Here is a 19,931-nt window from a genome sequence, read left to right on the forward strand (position 1 = left end):
GGAGAGAGAAGGGAAATTGCATGGTAATGGAAGGAGACCCTCAGGGTTATACATAATTACATACAAGAGGAAGTGAGGGGAAAGGGGAAAAAAAGGGGGGAGAAATGGATTACAGTAGATGGGGTAGAGAGAGAAGATGGGAGGGGAGGGGATGGGGGATAGTAGAGGATAGGAAAGGCAGCAGAATACAACAGACACTAGTATAACAATATGTAAAACAGTGGATGTGTAATCGATGTGATGCTGCAATCTGTATACGGGGTAAAAATGGGAATTTATAACCCACTTGAATCAAAGTGTGAAATATGATATGTCAAGAACTATGTAATGTTTTGAACAACCAACAATAAAAATTAAAGGGAAAAAAAAAACTTAAAACCATGAGATAGCTGGAAGAAAATCTGTACAACATTGTTCTCCACAATGATTAACTAGATATGAACTCAAAAGCATAGACCAAAATTTAAAAACTCCCAAATTGGATAATACCAAAAAAATAAACTTGTGCACAGCAAAGGAAACACTAAACTAAAGAGAAAACCAAAGGTCTAGGGAAAAATATTTGTAAATCATATATCTATGAGGGGTTGATAACCAAAAAGATAAAAGGAACAACAACTTAATAAAAAAAAAAAAATAACCCAGTGAAAATGGGCAAAGGACCCAAACAGATGCTCCCAAAAGAAGACATGCAAATGGATGATAGTTCTATAATAAAATGCTCAAACTCACTAACCATTGGGAAGATTCAAGTTATAAAGTGCAAGGAGATATCACATCACAGTTGTTAGAATGGCTATAATCCAAAAACTGAAAGATAGTCAGTGTCTGAGAGGATGTGAAAAAATGGAATTTTGTGCAATGTGGTGGGAACATACATTAATACAGCTATTACAGAAAACCACATGTTTTCACAAAAAGCCAGAGAGCAATGCCACAAATGTGGCAGTGGTCCCCCTCCTGTGTGTGTGTGTGTGTGTGTGTGTGTGTATATGAATTGAAATCAGTACACCAATAACATTTCTCCACTCAAATGTTCATTACTGCATTGTTCACAAAATGAGAATATGGTCTCAATCTAAATGTGCCCCAGAGGATGAATGAGTAAAGAAAACATGGCCAATGCACAATGAGAGCACATTAAGCCATAAAAGAGGAATGAAGACCACTATCCACGATGACATACATGAAAACAGAGGAAACCATGTTACGTGCAATAAGCCTGGCACAGAGAGACAACAACTGAATGATCTCACTATTATACAGAAGGTAAAAAGAGCCAAAAGAGAATAAAAGACAGTTACTAGGGCTCAGGAGGAGGGCAGGGATGAGAACTTGCTTGCTGAAAGGACTACATCACTTCAGTTAGGAAGAGTAACTCCTGAGATCTGCGGCCCAGCAGGGTGACATGAGTAACAACAAGGTGTATTTCAAACTAATAGTTAATTTGAGAGGTGCACTCCAAGTCAAAACTTAAGAAGGTCAAGTCTTAATCAACACAGATTGAAACCCTGTACCAGATCATTGCTCTGGGCCTCATAGATGTACATAAGGATGAGCTGTGCAAGAAAAATAGTACTTATAATTTTTAAAAAGAGCCCTCGGCTTGTGGCTGCTGGAGAGAACAATCCCTCTCAGGGCAGACACTGGGGCCCTCGGCCACTGAAGCAGCTCAGAGCTGGGAGCAGACTGACCCTGAGCACCCTCTTCCTCCATTATCACCCCCTTTGATGCCAGTATCAGCTCCTCAGAGTTCTCCAGAGCACCAGAAGGTCCACGCACAGGAAGGGAGACCCTCCTTTAAGGGACTGCTCCACAACCTGGGGAGGCTGCTGACTGGACCCTGCACGGAGGGGCCCTGCAGGCTGCAGCACAGGAGAGGACTGCAGCGTGAGTCAGAGGCCAGCCAGCTGGACAATTCCTCCTCTCTTCCAGGAGGTCAGGTTCCCCTCCCTCAGGGTCATCAGCTGATGGCATGAGGCCCGTCCACACTGTGCAGGGTCATCAGCTGGGCTCCACAGGCAACGCTGAGAATGTGGCCTTCTCCAGGTTTTCTTTTCTACATAAGATGATGTTTGCACCTTGTCAATGGCAGGACCAGAGCAGCTTTCTGGCTGTGGGGAGAGGGCCCCTCCAGGGCCAGCCAGAGCTTGGAGGAACCACAGGTGCCTCCAGAAGCATGCCTGACATGCACACCGCCTGGCCCAGACCCATCCTCCTCTGCCTGGCCCACACCCCAGGAGACAGCACTGCTCTGCCTTAGACAGGCCAGGGCCAGGAGACAGGCATCCAGGGGCCACCACAGAGCCCAACACACACACGACTTATCCAAACCAGCCCGGCCTATGTGTGCCCCAGTGCACAGCCCTCGACTGTGAAGCCCCAACACGGCCTCTGGCCCCAACACCATGGGTGCTATCTTCTGCCTCCCATCTCAGGCCTTCCCCAGTGGCCTGTGTGGCCGGTGGTCCCTCCTGACCCTGCCACCTGTGGGGATATTGAACCTCGCTCTCCTGACACTCTCCTGGTCCTCTTGCCCACAACACCTGACTGACCTTCACAGAAAACAGCACATAAACAATGGGAATCTCATCCAAAACACACTCGCAGAAACATCCAGAACAACACATGATAAAATCTGGACACCAGGACCCAGCCAGGCACACCATAAACGGAACCCTGAGAGCATCTTCAGTGCATCTGACAGGCACATCCTGCTGGCAGGGTCCACCCCCGGCGTCTTGAACAGAACTTAGCTCACCAGCATGGCCTGCCCATGTCAAAGTTCCCAGGGGCTTCTCCCTGGCAAAGACGCTCTTCAGGGAAAGCGACCCTGCAGCAGAGCAGTGAGGAAGCCCAGCCTGCCTGCTACAGCCAGCTTGCTCTTCATCCTGGACAGAATGCACACTCCAGGACCCAGAGCACCCCAAGGGAGCAGCAAGGGAGACGCCAGTTCACAAAGCCAACCCGCCTCTGGGGCGCTGTGTCAACTGTGCTGATTTTGGAATCCACCTCACAGGCGTAGAAACCCAAGGTCCCCTGTTTTTTAACACAATAGGGCTGGACATGAGTCTTTCTGCATATCTTCTCTAAGGACATGCCCAGAGGGTGTCCATTCACCAAGGTGATGGGGACGTTTTAAAGAGCAAGACATGGTGTGGCAAACGCAGCCACCTGGCCCTTCACAGTGCAGAAATTGTCCTTGGGGGTGGTCAGCAGTGACTGGGCAGCCTCTGGAATCCTGCTGTGAAGTCGCTGCTAGAAGACCACGGGTGGCAGTGAAGGCGTCTTTCCCAGTGAGCTGTCTCAGCTCTCTCCTGTGCTGGGCCTGGAAGAAGAGTTCCCTAAGATGTAGGAGGTGGAGGAACCTGAGACAGGAGACACCTGACAGATAAGCAGGAATACGAAGGGAAAGTCCCCAAGACCAAGAATCATCCTGAGTGTGTTATGATTTTTAAGAAAACCACCTTTGGGGCTGGGGATGTGGCTCAAGCGGTAGCGTGCTCGCCTGGCATGCATGTGGCCCGGGTACGATCCTCAGCACCACATACAAACAAAGATGTTGTGTCCACCGATAACTAAATATTAAAAAAATTTAAAAAAAAAAAAAAAGAAAACCACCTTTGGTGAAAATCATCCAACAATGAGGGTGTATTTGCTCTCACAGCTACAGCGCCCCTGTTAGATATGGGACCTATAAGGAGCTCTAACCCCAGGTCTAGTGAGATCCCCATCAGTAACGTCACAGACCTGAGGAATTCACAAACTGAAGCAAGAGGTCAGAGCTGAGGATTTTTTATCTTCGAACTCAAATGTGAGTCAAAAATATTAGACAACAAAAAAATAGCATCTATACTGAACATGTATATAGACACTATTCTCCTTGTCCTAATCCCCTAAGAAACACAGCATAATAACCATTTGCAAAGCTTTTACACTGTGCCAGGTGTTGTAAGTCATCTAGAGATGATCTAAAGGAGGAAATGCAGAATTTTTATCAAATACTGGGCCACTTTCTACAAAGCACTTGAGGATCCATGGATTTTGGTATCTGTGGGGTCCTGAATTCAAGCCCCTGAGAACACCAAAGAATGACTCTACTTGGGGATGAGAAGAATTCCATGCATTAGGTTGTCATCAAACACCTGGGCCCATCTCACAAAATAATAATGAAATACAAAAGCCTGTGGAAAGCATCCCAATGACAATACCGTTGGAAACAAACTCACGCCTTACTTTTTAAGGTTAAAAATAAACCATCCCAATGCACAAGTGTCTTTATGGCTACAGACTGGAATATAATTGTTAATGGCCTGGCACTATCAAGCATAACTGACAGCAGGCAGAAGGGAGACAGGAAGGGGAGATGCAGGCAGGGGTGGGGGTGGTATCTTTTCATGACAGCTCAGTCATCCAGGTTCTTTTCTGAAGCCACAGCATAAGAAATAGATGTGAAAGTAAGTCACATGCACATTACAACATTCTGGTGGACCACCGACAGCAGACATGGTGTGATCCCCTCAGATTGTATCACGTAGTGTGTGGCGACCATCTCAGCTTGTTTAAGTTCACTCTGTGAAGTCTGCACAATGAAATCCCGCAGTGATGTATTTCTTATATGAGTCTCCTTTGTTAAGCAACACCAGACTGGATTTTACTTAGAAGTGTAAGTGAAGGCACGAAATAGTTTAAAAGTGATAATATACCTACTACATTTGGATGCAGGAGGGGAAGGAGGTTGGATCACATCTTAGTCTCTTTGGGCCACTACAACAAACAAAACAAACGAAAAGCCTGAAGAGACCTTAACCACAGGTGTTGCCAGGCCTGGTGGCACACACCTGTAATCCCAGCACTCAGAGACTGAGGCAGAAGGATTGCGAGTTCAAAGCCAGCCTCAGCAAATTAGTGAGGCCCTAAGCAACTCAGTGAGACCCTGTCTCTAAATATAATTCCAAAAAGGGCTGGGGATGTGGCTCAGTGGTTAAGCCCCCCTTGGTCCAATTCCCACCACCAAAAAAAAAAAAAAGTACTACAGCTCTGGAGTCAAGAAGTGCCTCTCATCCCTTGAAATCTGGGAATGGAAACACCATTTGACCCAGTTATCCCTCTCCTTGTTCTATATCTAAAGGACTTAAAAACAGCATACTACAGGGACACAGCCACACCAATGTTTATAGCAGCACAGTTCACAATAGCTAAACTGTGGAGCCAACCTAGATGTCCTTCAGTGGATGAATGGATAAAGAAACTGTGGTATACATACCAATGGAATGTTATTGAGCATTAAAAGAGAATAAAATCATGGCATTTGGAGGTAAATGGATGGAGTTGGGGAATATAATGTTAAGTGAAGTTAGCCAATCCCAAAAACCCAAATGCCATATATTTTTCTCTGATATAAGGAGGCTGATTCATAGTGGGGTTGGGAGGGGGAACATGGGAGGAATAGAGAAACTCTAGCTAGGGCAGAGGGGTGGGAGGGGAGGGAGGGAGGGGATATGGGGTAGGAAAGATGGTGGAATGAAATGGATATCATTACCCTAAGTAATGTATGAAGACACACATGGCATGAATACACTTGTGTACAGAGATATGAAAAATTGTGCTCTATATGTGAATATGAATCGTTATGCATTCTGCTGTCATATATAACAAAATAGAATAAAAAATAATTTTTTTAAAAAAAAGAAGTGCCTCTCAGTGTCTGCCCAGGGCCGGCTTCCCCCTTCACACACAGCGGGCTTCTGTCTGTCCTGATTGGACCCCATATTGTCCTTCAAAGACACAAGACAAAGGAGCTCCCTAGCTCTCTTTCTCAGAGAGCTCCTGCCACCCACACTCCTTGTAAAGCTAAGGACTCAGGATTTGAGGTGCATGAGCTCCCTTCAGAGAAGGGGCAGAGCTGAAAGCAGGAGCTGGTGGCGGGTGGGGACCACTGCTCCTGGTTCCACTTATTTAGATTTTCATTTTCATAAACTATATGCATCACTTGTGTCAAATTTTGCAGAGTGAGGAATATAGATTTTGAAAGCACAAGACGTCTTGATTCAGATCAAAGCCATCTATATTGTGACAGTGTCCCCTCTCTGAGCAATTTTTAAAAAAATATATCACTGCTTTTGTCTGAGGTGACGACTGCCTTGCCGTCCTCTGGGAGGATGCCCTGGTCCTAGGAGACACAGGCTGAAGTCCACAGGGCAGAAGTGTCCAGCTGCTCCCAACTTCCTCTCCCACAATTAAAGCAAATGAGGTCACAAAACATGTTCCAGGCTTTCCTGGATATCTTCTAGCCCAGATATTCAAATATTTGTTTACATTCTCCCCATCATCTACCCAAGCATCACTGTCCAACCAGCCAGTGGTCAGGAGCCTCCGTGAACTCCATCTCCCAGGTCTCAAAGAGCTGGCTTTTCTGCTACTAGGGATCCAAGAGCCTCCTGCGGTGGCCCAAGTCTGACTCAGGCATGAATCAGAACATCAGTGCAGGCAGGTGAATCGTGTGCCTCTGGAGACTCCAGAGACTTCAGAGTTGGAAAGGGCCATCACAGTCTGCTGGGCACCCCACCAAGACCCAAGGTAAAATACCATAGCTTGGTATTAAGAGAGTGGAAAGTTAACCAACCATGGCACTTGGAGGTAGAACCTCAGGGAGGTAATTAGGTTAAATGGGGCCACAAGGGTGGGGTCCAAATCCAACAGGCCAGTGGCTTTACAGGAAGAGTAGAGGACACAGCAAGGACACTGTCTCAAAGCACAATGCTCTGTGCTTCCCTGAGACTCTGCAGAGTCCCCACCAGTAAGAAAGTTCTCCCCATATGCAGGCACCAGATCTTGAACATCCCAGGCTTCAGAACTATGAGCCAAGTAAACTTATAAATTTCTGAGCCCATGGTCATTAGTTATTGCTAGAAAATGAACTAAGACAATTGAAGCCAAAAAAGGAAATCCTGAGCCCAAGTCCCTATCCCACCACCCACCTGTGGGGCTTGTTGGACAAGAGCTTACAACTCTCAGCCCTTTGTTTTCCTCTCTTAAAGTCATGGCGAACACAATCATTAAACCAAGTATCTCTGAGGCTTCCCTCAGCAAACTGGTATAACTGATTTGACTGAAGCAATTCATTAGGTAACAAACAGGAACCTGTTTCTTCTTCTGAAAACTGGTCATGGCATCTCAATCCAATTCTCTAGTTTTCTAGTAACTCTCAGTTGTTAAAGCGCCCCCTCCTGGTGCTCCAGCTGTCCATTTATAAACTGCATTCTAGCTCCACATTCAAAGCCCTCCCCATTCCCCTGGGTAGGCTAGGCTAAGTTACAGGATGTTAGTGCCTGCCTTACTCCTCCTTCTGCCTCAAACTAGTCCTTTGGGATGGGGTATTCCTAAAATCTTATGGGTCCCATCCACCAGGCTAGCATAGCGGAGGCTCGGCTGGGCTGCTGACACCGAGGGCCCACCCTGGTGTCTCCAGCTCCCCATGAACTGCATTGCTCATCCTTCAGAGGGCCACACAGAATTTCCCCTGTCTCCCTTACTAACAGGGGACATTGGCTCAGCCTTAGCCTCTCTCCCCATCACCCCCATCGGAGGCAAAACACCCAACTAGAGAGCAGAGATGGGGTGGGGGGGTGCAGGCACCACTCCAGACCCAGCATTATAAACTGATCCCACAAAGGAGCTACCTGGCTCCTGTTCTGGTGGGGGTACCCCCCTCACCATTCTCAAAAGCCTGTGCAGGTGACCCTGGTAGCAAACCCCTGGCTTTGGTACACTGTTTGCAAGACAATGCAGATGGGCAGTCCCAGGGCCCAGACCCCACACTGCCTCTCCTGCACTTTTGCTGAGCTCTTGCTTTTCACTTCCCTAACACAGAAACTACTAGTTCGGGGCCCAACACTTTAAAACAAGGCCAGAGGAGGAAGACCTGCTTCCTGCAAGGTCCAGGTCTTTGCTTTCTTGGGTCCCCACCTGGCCAATAAGCCATCATGGGTTCTACCTGCCAATGCCATCATCCTGGGTCTGGGTGTTTCCTCGATCACTCATAGACAGATCTCTGAATAACCGATTTCCCATTACCTGATTTTCCAAAGCCAATTCACTGAACATGTTTCCCAGTGACCAACTGTCCCATGACTTTAAACTGTGTCTGAGACAATTCAACACAGCTTTTAATCCCCAGGCAAAGGCGAGCTCCAGGGTGTGGTGACAGGGTCAGACGGTGACTCTCAGTTGTTAAACGCCCCCTCCTGGAGCTGCAGCTATAGGACTGTCCATTTATAAATGTGTCTAACGTGGGGTGGGGCCATGGTGGACCAGGGGACATGGTCAGGTGCTAGGAAGACCAGAGACAGGGACTGTTCTGGGGAGGACAAACCTGAGCCTGCAGTAAAACACTTTCAGCTACAGAACTGAGCATTTTCAAAGTGCCTGCACATAAAAACAGATATTTATGACAGATTGCAGCAGCAAAATCAACATAAGGACTCAACACAACTGAAAGTGTCTAAAATCCCTGTGTTCAGATGATTGGTCATCTGAGGTGACCACTATAGGAAATGCACCATTTCGCCCAAGATCTGCTCTCAGTGAGGGGTTGGGGGAGCTGACTGCTTCCTGACACTCTGGCTTCAAGACTCACCCGTCTCACAGCAGCAATCACGGGAACCCACTCACTAAAGCCACTTCATGGGACTTCTTAGCACCGAGCACTCATAAAGTGAGTGCAAATCATGTGACTCTCTCTCTCTCTCTCTCTCTCTCTCTCTCTCTCTCTCTCTGTTATAGATCCTTTTGTAGATTTTTTTTTTTATTGTCGTGTGAATGCTAGCATCTGTGGACTACATGTTTGAGAATATTTTCCCTCCATTTTGAACTGAGTTTCACCTTCATTGTGATGTTTTTTGGATAAAAGAAAATTCTTAACATTAACTTAGTAGAACTTATTAGCCTTTTTCTCTATGATTTATACTCATACCTTAAGAAAAACCCTTCCCTACCTTGAGATAATCAAATTATTCCTTGTTTTATTCAAATGAACCTAAAGTTGTGTCTTGATTTATACATCCTTAATCCATTTAGACTTGATTTTCTCTGTCACTTGAACTTCCTTTTCATATGTTCCTAATTTGTCCACAATTAAAAATGGATTGTTATTGTAATTGACAATGAACAAATTCAAACAGGTTAATCATCCCATAATACACATGCCTCCCTCGTAGTTAGGCAAAATAATGTAAAGTTGTTTTAAAGGTTTTGAATTCTAGTTGAGGTTTGAAAAGGTGAGAAGTGCATCTTTGGTCATCTTCCTGTTAGGAAGGTAAGACCTCACTGGCTCTCCACAAACACTGGGGGTCTAGTGGGTCCCAGGAACTGAGCTGCACTAAGTGTCAAGTGTCAAGGAGTAAACAATTTTAAAAAATGAAATTTGCTTTTCTTGGAAAATTCACCTGATGTGAGATACTGAGTAGGAAATGTACTTTCAGGTTGTCACCCGGAAGGCAGATGGATGGGGACATGGCCAGGGTTTTCTGCAAACAGTGGGAGTGGTTTGCTGCAGACCAAGAAGACGCGGGGGTTGGAGAAAGCCTCAGGAGCAAGGCAGACAGAGGGGGGATCTGGGAACCAGCCACAGCTCGGGGCAACGGGAACATCAGAACAGTCTGCCCTGGCTGCACGGAGTGTCTGTAGGAGGGTCCATGGCTGAGTCACGCTCCACTGGCATGGTTCACCAGCGATTCGGCACCTTTCTCAAAAGGCCGGCACATGGCAGATGCTCTGACCAATGTCCTCCTCCTGCAAAGGAGGGCAGCAAGAGCCCAGCTGCTGGCACCCCACAGAGGGAAGCAAACCCACACAGGAAAGCCAGGACCGTCTCTTGATGTCTGTGCACATGTCTCCTTCCCACCCTGTGCCATCCTCCTGCGTGTCATGACTACTTTTTATGAATCTGGGAGAAGAGGTGACACCCTGGGGAGACAGTTTCAATAGCTCCAGCAGACAGATTGGATGCTTTGGTGGGAAGAGGGCCAGAGAGGTGACAAGGCCTGGAAGGATTTCAATCAGAGAGGTGACACGCTCAGGTGCGAATCTCACAGGGGTTATGACATAGGATGAACTGTGCTCCTCAAAAGAGACATGTTCTAGTCCCAACTCCAGTTTCTCATGTGAAGACAGTCTTCACAGAGTCCACTTAAAATGAGGTCATTTGGGCACTCCCTGAGGCAATATGACAGATGCCCTTATAGGAAGGGGAAATTTGGACACAGAGACAGACACAGGCAGAGGCAAGAAGACGGGAAGACTTGCAGGGCCACGTGGTTGGAGAAGTGTACCTACAAGCCCAGGAAGACCAAGATGGTGGCAAAGACCTGAAGCTGGAAGAGGACCCTCTCCCAGAGCTCAGCGAGCGCGTGGCCTTGATCACACCTTCATTTCAGACATCTGGCCTCTGGAACAGTAAGACCACACATTTCTGTCATTTTAGGTCACCTAAGTTGGGGTCGGCATTACCAGTGGTGTTACCGTAACCCTAGGACACAAATCCCAGGGCCAGGCAGAAAGCAGGAGATTCCAGAGTGGCAAAGGCAGGTGGGGGCCAGTTTGGGGGAGCAAATGACAGGTTAATCATCCACCAGGGATAAGAACGGAGAGGTGGAAACTATTAGAAAAAGTAAAAGGAGGGCCTTGGTGAGTTGTGCAATGGAGGAAAGGGAGGCAGAAAGCTGAAGATCTGCAGGCCTCCTGGGGCAGGAGCCCAATCAGCTCCCGGAGCTGCTCATGCGTCTCAGACTCCAGGTCTCTGTGCTGGTCACCTTTTGCTGTGACAACAAACACCCCGAAATCTCTGGGTCTCGGAACAACAGACAATCGTTCCTCACCTGGAGGTGTGCACGTTGGCTGTGTCACCTCTGCTCCAGGCACTGAGCAGGGTGCAGGACTGGTGCAGGACACGTGCTTGGGGACAGCGGCCGCCCCTGGTGTGTTCTTCTCGTGGACACTGAGGGCTGCAGGGCCGAGCTGACCCTCATAACGTCCCCCCTGGGACAGGCCCAGTGCTTCCTCCTGCTGATCAACACCCTAAGCAAGCAGGTCAGTCACACTTCACCCAGGAGAGTCCCTGCAGGGAAGGGGAGTCAGAGGAATGATATTTTCTGTATTCCCCTGCTTGGACCTCTGGGCCCTCTCTGACCCTCTCTGATCCTGCAGGGACTGCTTCTCACAGGATTCGCCAGTAGACTCACCAGTAGCACACTTTTCAAATGCAAACCAGCCAGTGGGAGTCCTTACCTCAACCACCCCTACCAGCCCGATTCACGATTCACGCCAGGGCAGGTACCCAACAAGTAGGGGCAACCCCTGCTCCTGAGTGCAATGGAATCATTCAGACCAGCCAGTCCTGAGCCTGCTCACCCTGGCTCACCTGTCCACCCCACAGAACCAGACTCAGGCCCACAGTTCCTCTCTCCCTTTGCCTCCTGACTGACTGATCCAGTGGCCCCCATGTATGGTGCACCCCCTCTTCCTGGAAATTCTTAGTAACAAACTCTTTCCAATGGCAATTGTCTCCTGATCTGTTGGACTTGCCCATCTGCTGTGTCTATAGTGCACTGTACTTTAAATAAGAAAACTAAGTCTACAATGGCATCCCCAGAATCTCAGTCTTTGGACACACTGGATGACTTTTGGTCATCTAGGGATGGCCAAAGCTTCGTCTGGAACTGAAAATTGAGCAGAAGAAGCTTCAGCTAGTGCTGCCCCCGGGAAGAGCGTGGGGCTGTTCTGAAGGCAGCTGTCCTGCTGGGTTAGAGGAGACCAAGATCAGAGATCAGATAACCCCTAGGAAACACAGCATTTCCCTTAGGCTGGCCGTGCCCAAGAACCTGGCAGGGGATGAGAGTGGGAAAGTGGGGCAGTCATGGGGAAGCAGAAAACACCCACAGATATAAGAGAGTCACACCTGGAGCTCCAGTGGCGCAATCGGTTAGCGCGCGGTACTTATAAGAGAGTCACACCTGCTGCTGGTGCAGCCAGAAGCCACCGTGCTGCCCTGGGACAGCAGTGAGTCTTGGCCCCTGCAGGCCACTCTGTCCCACCACAAATCTTCATGGGTTCTGGGAAGAACAGAGTCACATGCCAAGTGGTTAATATTTAACAGCTATAAATCAAACTGTTAAACCACTAAATTAAATACGTTCTATCCTCCTACCTTGAGCAAATATACTTCCAAAACAACTTGGGAGGCCAGGTAAAATTTAGGATCCTTGGACTCCTGAAAGCATCTTGTCAGAATAAGCCAGTAAGCGGGGCGGGGGGGCGGGGGTTGGCCTTGGCCTGCTCCCCTCTCTCTTTCTACCCCCAAGGCTGTCCCCACTGCCCAGGGTCTCACGTGCTCCCACAGGAGACAGGTAGCTTGCACCTCTAAACTCCACCCACCCTCCCACGGGCAGCACCCGTGGCCCTAGGACACACACCCTGGCAGCAGGCCTCTCCTTGGGGATCAGAAGGCCCAGGAAGAGGGAAGAAATTCTGAAGTCACAGGAACCCAGAGAATAACCTAGAAGGGGAGAAGCGACAGGGTGTGGCCAGAGGGGAGGCCTCTCTAAGCCAGGCCCTAGCGGGACCCCTCTCGCCCAGTCTGCAGCTGCTACGAAAACTGGAACGCCCAAAGGAGTTTCCAGCCAGCCCCAAAAGGTGAACCCAGAAAACTCCCAGGTTAAATGAAGAAGTCCAGGAAGTGGATTAAGCCTAACCCAGTTAGGGTGAAATCAGATCCCTGTAAGAAGTGCCGAGATGCCCACCACAGCCCTCCCACTTATTATCAAAACTGTGAACTCGGGGCTGGGGATATAGCTCAGTTAGTAGAGTACTTGCCTTGCATGCACAAGGCCCTGGGTTCAATCCCCAGCACCAGCCAAAAAAAAAAAAAAAATTGTGAACTCGGGGTGTGTGTGGGTGTGCATCGCTGTATTTGTAGGCATGTGCATACACTCATTGTATACACACATACATACATACATGTGTGTGAGCATGCATCAATGTGTAGATATGTGCACACACATATGAATGTATGTGCATGAATATGCATGTGTGTAGATACACGTGTGCACACACTAGCATGCATGATTGTGTGTGAACATGGGTGTGTGTGTGCGAGTGTGTGCACATGTACCTGTGTGGGTATGGAGTATGTATCTACTGTGCAGTAGGTCAGGGTGCCATTTCCCTTCCAGGAACTTGCCTGGTCCCGTGGTCCCAGCTGCCCCTTGCTGAGCTGTCTGTCAGCAGTTGTCTTTAAAGCTGAGCTTTGTGGTTCGGTGGGTGCTCTGCTGACTGCCCCTGGGCTATGATGGACGCCACTACAAATGCTTCACACTCGAGATGGACCAACATTTCCCATCAGTCTTCGGCCCCTGCTGTGTGTGTTCTCTGCAGCAAGCTGAAAGCTGGCTAGACTGGAGCCAAGGTCCAGCCTCAGGCTTGCCCTCTAAGCTGTCCCTGGCCCTGGTCTGTGCTGACCCTGCTGCACCACAGGACACACACTGCCCTCTTTAACTTCCTCTCCCCTTTCCCGCCCAGGTGTGTGTTTTCCTAAGACACTTCTTGCTAGGCGGTGCCGCTGCTGACATACTCTGAAGTTTCAACCCTAATTTCTGAGATTTCACTAAGGACGATTCTGGCTAGACATATGATCTCATTTTTCCGATTTGGGGAAAAATGGTATACTTTATGTATAATCAATTCGATTCTATGTAGGGCTAACTCAAGGTCACTAATCTTCTGTAAAACTTGCTGTTTCCCTGTTTTCTGCTCACAACGACAGTGGTGGAGACGCATGGCAGAGACCTCTGACCATGCAGGCACTCTAGTTGGTCCTCCTGTGTTTCTGGGTTTGTGGTCACTGTATTTTGTCACCGTGGTCCTTACCACTTCAGGCCAGCTTGGAGTCCACCCCCGCGCCCTGCCAGCCAGCACACTCACAACTGCAAACACTCAAAAACTCAGTTCACCCAAGATAAAAAAAAAATGGGGGGGCAGCTCCAGGACACTCATCAGAAAGGTCATCTGCAGGCTCTGGGGACCCAGGATGGACGCAGTCCCAAGAATCCAGGGAGTTATTGCCAGTGTCTCACTTACTTTCAAACCCGCTCCTTTACATGGTGAGATGCCTGCTAAAATCAAGGGATGTGTTGTTTTTTGATACTTTTACAAAGAAAAAGAACATCTCTTTCTGCAATAATTGCACAGACACGCAGAGCTTTCCATCAGTGGGAGCCGCCTCGTGCTTGGCACCCATTTTGGCCAAGGGAATGTCCTATCTCATCTGTTTGGGACTAGGTTATGGGTCCCTTCTTGTACAACCTGTGGCCAGGTGTGTGGACCATGCATCCATCCCCGGAAGTGCATAGGAGGCAGTTCCCACCTAGAAGGTGCAGCAGGACACCACTGGCAGAGGGGTGGGATGGAGCTGTATCAGAGCAGGCAATCCTACCTGTAGAGCAAGTGGCCAGAGCCATACAGATAGAGGGGCCTCCAGCCAGCCCCAGTGGGTCTCAGTCACGAGCCGCTCCTCCGGTCCTGGCCGGATCCATCTGGCCCTGCGCCTTGAGGACTCTCTAGTGTCTGCTCCTGGCCATCTTCATTCTTTATGCTCCCGTTGCCGCAGGTAAGACCTGAAGCCCAGAACCCAGTGGGGTACGGGCATCTCATGCCCAGGGAATGGTGACTGAGCTGTGTTTTGGCAGGGGCTCTGCATCCAGAAATTAATAATAAATCTGAGCATCCAGGAGAATACCAAAGAATATCACAGAAATTCTTCCCTTTTTTTAACTTACTGATCCCTCTCCCCAGAAACTCCTTAGGCTAAGAAGGAAGGGTATTTCCCTGAGCTTGGAGCAGAGGTGGGCAGCATGGATGTGCCAGTGTTCAGGAAAGCAGGTGTGTCCAGCGAGAACCTCAGGCGGGCAGGCCTGCTGGGGTCACTTCCCATGGGGTTTCTTTGCCTGGGCAGAGCACAGGATACAGAAGAGGGCGGGTTTGGGAATCAGAGCTCTCGGGTGTCACTGTCAGGCCGTCACTTGCCATGTGTCTCTGTACAAGTGGCTGAGTTGTCCTAACGCTCCTTCCTGTCTTCTGTAAAACGGCATCAGAAGCTAGAGGGGCACCGAGGGTCTCCCAGACAGCCAGTGAGGCTGTGCTGGGGGAGGGCCTCCTGACGCTGCAGAGACAGGGAAGGCTCCCAGGTCCTCGTCCTGCCGATTTTGAGTCTTCTCTGGCTTCTCTCCTTGGGGCCATGGGCTCCCACCCAGCTCCCCTCCCAGCTCCAGGCTGTGGAGCCAGCTCAGTGGCCTCCAAGACCACTGTCTGCTCTTTCTGCCCAGTTTCCCCTGCTCTTTTCTGTCCAGGGCGGTTTTTACCAGACTTATTTATGGTGCAGAAGTCCAGTCATGACCCCACCCCTCCCAGCCTCTTCAGCGGGGATGGGATGATGGGGAGCCAGGAGCCAGTGTCTGGGCAAACACGACAGCACCCAACATGTCCAGAGTGGAGGACTCCCGCAGCCAAGAAGGGGACACGGGAATATTATTAGAGGCAAAGTTCTACAGACGGAGTGCCACTGTATGGCCTGCAACTCACAGCAAATACTATTCTCAACCAAGTACCCAAATGAATTTTCTTCTTCACGGGTTATAGCTACTCTCTTCTGCAAAATGGGAGTCAACATAAGTTTTTCTGAACAATCCACCAGAGAACCGTCAATTGCTGTCACAATGGGAGAAATGCTGCAATGGTTTGAAGGACCAGGACAAGGAGCCTGGAGAATGAGATCAAATGCTTAACTTTCAATCTAAAAATGCCACTGTATTATCTTCTGAAAAATAAATGAACAGGTGCTCAATTTAGGAGTGACAATTACTTTGTGTAAAAACGTTTGGGAGAGATGTGTGTCTAGAGGCTGAGAGGGTGTAACAGGTGTGCATGACCAGGCGTACATGTGCAGAGGCTGGGTGTGCCCGAAACGTGAGATGCCTGTGCACAGAAATGCTGGGGTCTTGGTTACAAACAGGACCATGTGCATGAGAAGAGGAGCTTCCACGTGCACAACTGTGGGGGAAGGTAGTTTCGTGTTTTACCTACATAGGCGCCTGTGTATGTGGGGTTGGAAGAGAGGCATGTTAGATTATGAATTCACCTTACTTCGTTTTCTACATAGCGCTGAACTATTTTCTGGACCCTTCAAAAGTTTGTCATTTGGCTAGGTCAGAAGCCACTTCCAATTCTTAGCTTAAAACATCACAGCCTCTTTGGTGGGTGATCCATAGCTTGGCAGGTTGAGCTGGGCTCAGATGAATGGTTCCTCTGGTCTCATCCTGTTAGGGCTGCCATGGCAAAGCCCCTCAGGCTGGGCAGCTTAAACAGCACAAATTCATTTGCTCTCCGTCCTAGAAGCTGGAAGTCTGACATTGGGGCATCAGCTGGGTCAATTTGGCCTATAGATGGCGGTCTTTTCCCTGTGTCTTCATACGGTCTCTCCTCTGTGTGTGTGTGCGCGTGTGTCTAAACCTCCTTTCCATTTAGGGACACCAGCCATATTGGACCAGGGCCCACTTTAAAGACTGCCTTTTACCTTAACTGCCACTGTAAAGACTATGCAAACATGGGTACACTCTAAGGCACTGGGGTTAGGACTTCAGCATATACATTTAGGGCACGATTCAGCCCACAACACCGGCTTGCTCCTGCATCTGCAGCAGCCTGACCGCAGCTGGATACTGGCCCGTACCCAAGGCAACGTGAATTGTGGAGTCACGGGCCTCTGTCATTGTGGGCTTTCCCAGGATTGTTCTCACAGTAGCATCCAGAGTCCCAATAGAACAGGCAGTAGCACGCACGGTGTCTCCAGGTCCAGGTTGGCAATGGCACCTTCGCTGCCTTTATTGATCAAAGCAAGTCCGCAGGCCAACTTAGACTCCAGAATGGGAGAAACGGAGGCCACCTGTGGATGGGGACACTGCAAGGTCACACTACAGAAAACCCACTCCAGGAAGGGGTGTATGGTGGTACACTGTGTGGGTCCTCTTTGTGGCCCATCTTGCAAATGACCACAAAGAGCACCCAGGGTCCTTCTGCCCTGGGCATGGCTTGTGTTGTGTGAGGACCTTAACTTAGCTCAATGTGCCTTTGAAGACCCCAAACCTGCCTTAGAGGCAGAGGGTTCTCTGGAAAAAAAACCCATTCTAGTCAAGGCTGCTCTCTTTGTTGAAAAATAAAATGCACAATGAATCATCAAGGGCAAGATCAGAATTTCCTGGACTACTTTATACTTTGCCATTTATATTGTATTGGCTATTACTTAGAGAGGAGGAGATCTAAAGCATTTTCTCTGCAAAAGACCCCTGAAGGTCCCAAAGCAGACCTTGCCCCTTGCTATTGACCTGGGTACTGCTCCAGGTGCCATGTCTCCATGCAGAGGGTGGCAAGACCAAGGAGGAGGGAGGGAGGGCCCTGCACACCCCCATGATCTCCTCCCCATGGCCACCCAAATAAGAAGGAGATTACACTAGAAAAACAGTTAGCAGAACAAGGACACCTTCAAAACCATCCCCCAACGCCTTCCGACCTCACCACCCTGTCTAAATGCTTCCTCCGGGAACATTTTAGAATCACGGGCCTTTACCCACGCCTCTGACCTGAATGTCGCCTAAAAGGGCTACCAGATTTTCCTCTGCATCTTCCACCTGCTTCTGCCTCCCCTTCACCCTCCCCCCATGCCTTAACCCCGCTGACCAGGAAGGGTCATCCCCACTCCCTCACTTGACTTCAAGCGAGCCCCTTTCTCCTAATGGGGGCTTTCTCTGGGCTCCTGGAATATTCATTGCAACAGGGTCATTCCGTCCTAACAGGTAGAGGCCAGGAGAGGGAGAATGCTGTCTCACGGCTATTGCCCAGGGGACAGGATTTCTGCACTAACCATCCCACATCCATGAGCCACCGCTGCCTTCACCCCACAAAGATGCACTCAGTGCTTCCTCTGGGCCAGGGGTGAATGAATCAAATGAAGTCCCTCCTCTCAGATGCTTGCTGGTTAGTGGAGGAAGACTGATTATGAAAACAAATAAACAAATTAGATGATACAAAGCCATGAAGAAAGAGAGGGCAGGCTGAGGGCAGGCCGAAGGTGCAGGAGGTGGGTGTGGGCTGCCCACAGAGCCCCCAGGTCAGGATCAGAACGTCCCAGGCTGTGTCTTCCTGGAGTCCTCTCCCTACTCCATGCACACCACCTGCAGGACCTGGGGAAAGCCGCTCAGATGCTGGACACAGCATGCGAGGCAGACAAAGGGGGGTCCCGCTTATTAATGACACCATCCCCAAAGAACGTGCCCTTCTGTTCTGCTGGTGTCTGCCCAGCCCCAGGAGGAGGTAGGGGAAGCAAGGAAAATGATTCCTGCCACGCTGTCAAGTGCAGCTCTTCTAATGTCTAAAGACTTTCTTTATCACCCCACGACACCGGGAAGCACCTGCTGTGAAACGCCACAGTTTTCTGGAGATGCCTGGCTGCACACCGGGCTCTGCTTCTGCTGGCAGAGCAAACGTCTCTCTGAATCTCAGTGAGCAAGTAAGGTCCAGCCCACTCCAGGGCTTGCAGGCAGGGCCTGTTGAGATCATGTTTCCTAAGCATTTGTAAGTTACCCAAGATTTTCAAGTACAAAGGATTATTTTAATAAAATTAAAATTCATTTACCTGGACATGGTGACACTCACCTATAATCCCAACTACTGTAATCCCAACAGAGGCTGAGGCAGAAGGATCACAAATTCAAGGCCAGCCTGGGCAACTTGGCAAGACCGTCTCAAAGTAAAATAAAAGGGCTGAGGACATAGTTCAGTGATGGAGCGCCCCAGAGTTTCATCCCCAGTACCAAAAAATAAAACGCAGTTCTTTCCACACTGATTTGTTTTCCAAATATGTTTATAAACAGGTTTTTCCACTTCTCCCTTTAGACGGCCTCAGACAGATTGGAACACATGGTGCAATGGCGCCACCTACCGGACATCTGCCTGCACTGCGTGGCTTTCGTGTTTTGGAGACACCCATCGTGCAGTGCGAATGCGCCTGTACCCTGTCTACACACTCCACCTGCCCTTGCAAACTGACCACGGTTCTGGTGTGGAGGAGGTTGGACGAGACAAAGGGAGGATTTCTTCCAATAGCTTGGAGTGGGGATGAGAAGAGTCCTGGCAGATAGCACAGGCTCCCTCCCCTAGCACCCGCGGAGATTCTCTGGAAGCCTCGGCCCAGAATGGTTCCCTCACGGGTCATCCGAGGGTCAGCAGCAGCAGTATGAGAAACAACTGCTCTCTCGTCCAAGTCCAGGCCCTCAAGGATTGCTACAAACTACCAAGGGCTACAGGATTCTTTACACTCTTGGTAAGGAGCATAAAGTCTAATAACCTACACCTGGAAATTTATCTTTTAAAACATATTCCAACAGAAAAGGGAGGGGAGGACTACGTCCAAAAAAATGGTTATTGTAGCAGTATTGGCATTACAAAAAAAAAAAAAGAAAAAAGAAACAAACGAACAAACAAGTACATGTTCAACTACAGGGTAAAGAATCAGGGCACGTTGGGCTCGGGGTGCAGCTCAGTAGTAGAGCGCACAGTGCTCACAAAAAAAATCACTGCACCTCAACACAGCCGAATACAAAGCCTAGGCCAATAAGAATCAGATCAAACTATGTGACTGTGAGCCTGATTCACTGAGTTGAAAAAGCAGAATATTAACCTCAAGGCACATTTTTATTCCAATAATGTAAAAAGAAAAGCATGATCAAAGACTCCAAGGCGTGTATCTGAAGTTAAAATGACAACTACCCTAACTGTGGAGCACCGCGTCTGGCTTTGAAGCAGACCATTCGACTTTTCCTCAGGAT

This window comes from Marmota marmota, unplaced genomic scaffold, assembly GCF_001458135.2.
Source record: "Marmota marmota marmota unplaced genomic scaffold, marMar, whole genome shotgun sequence".
NCBI lineage: Eukaryota > Metazoa > Chordata > Mammalia > Rodentia > Sciuridae > Marmota > Marmota marmota.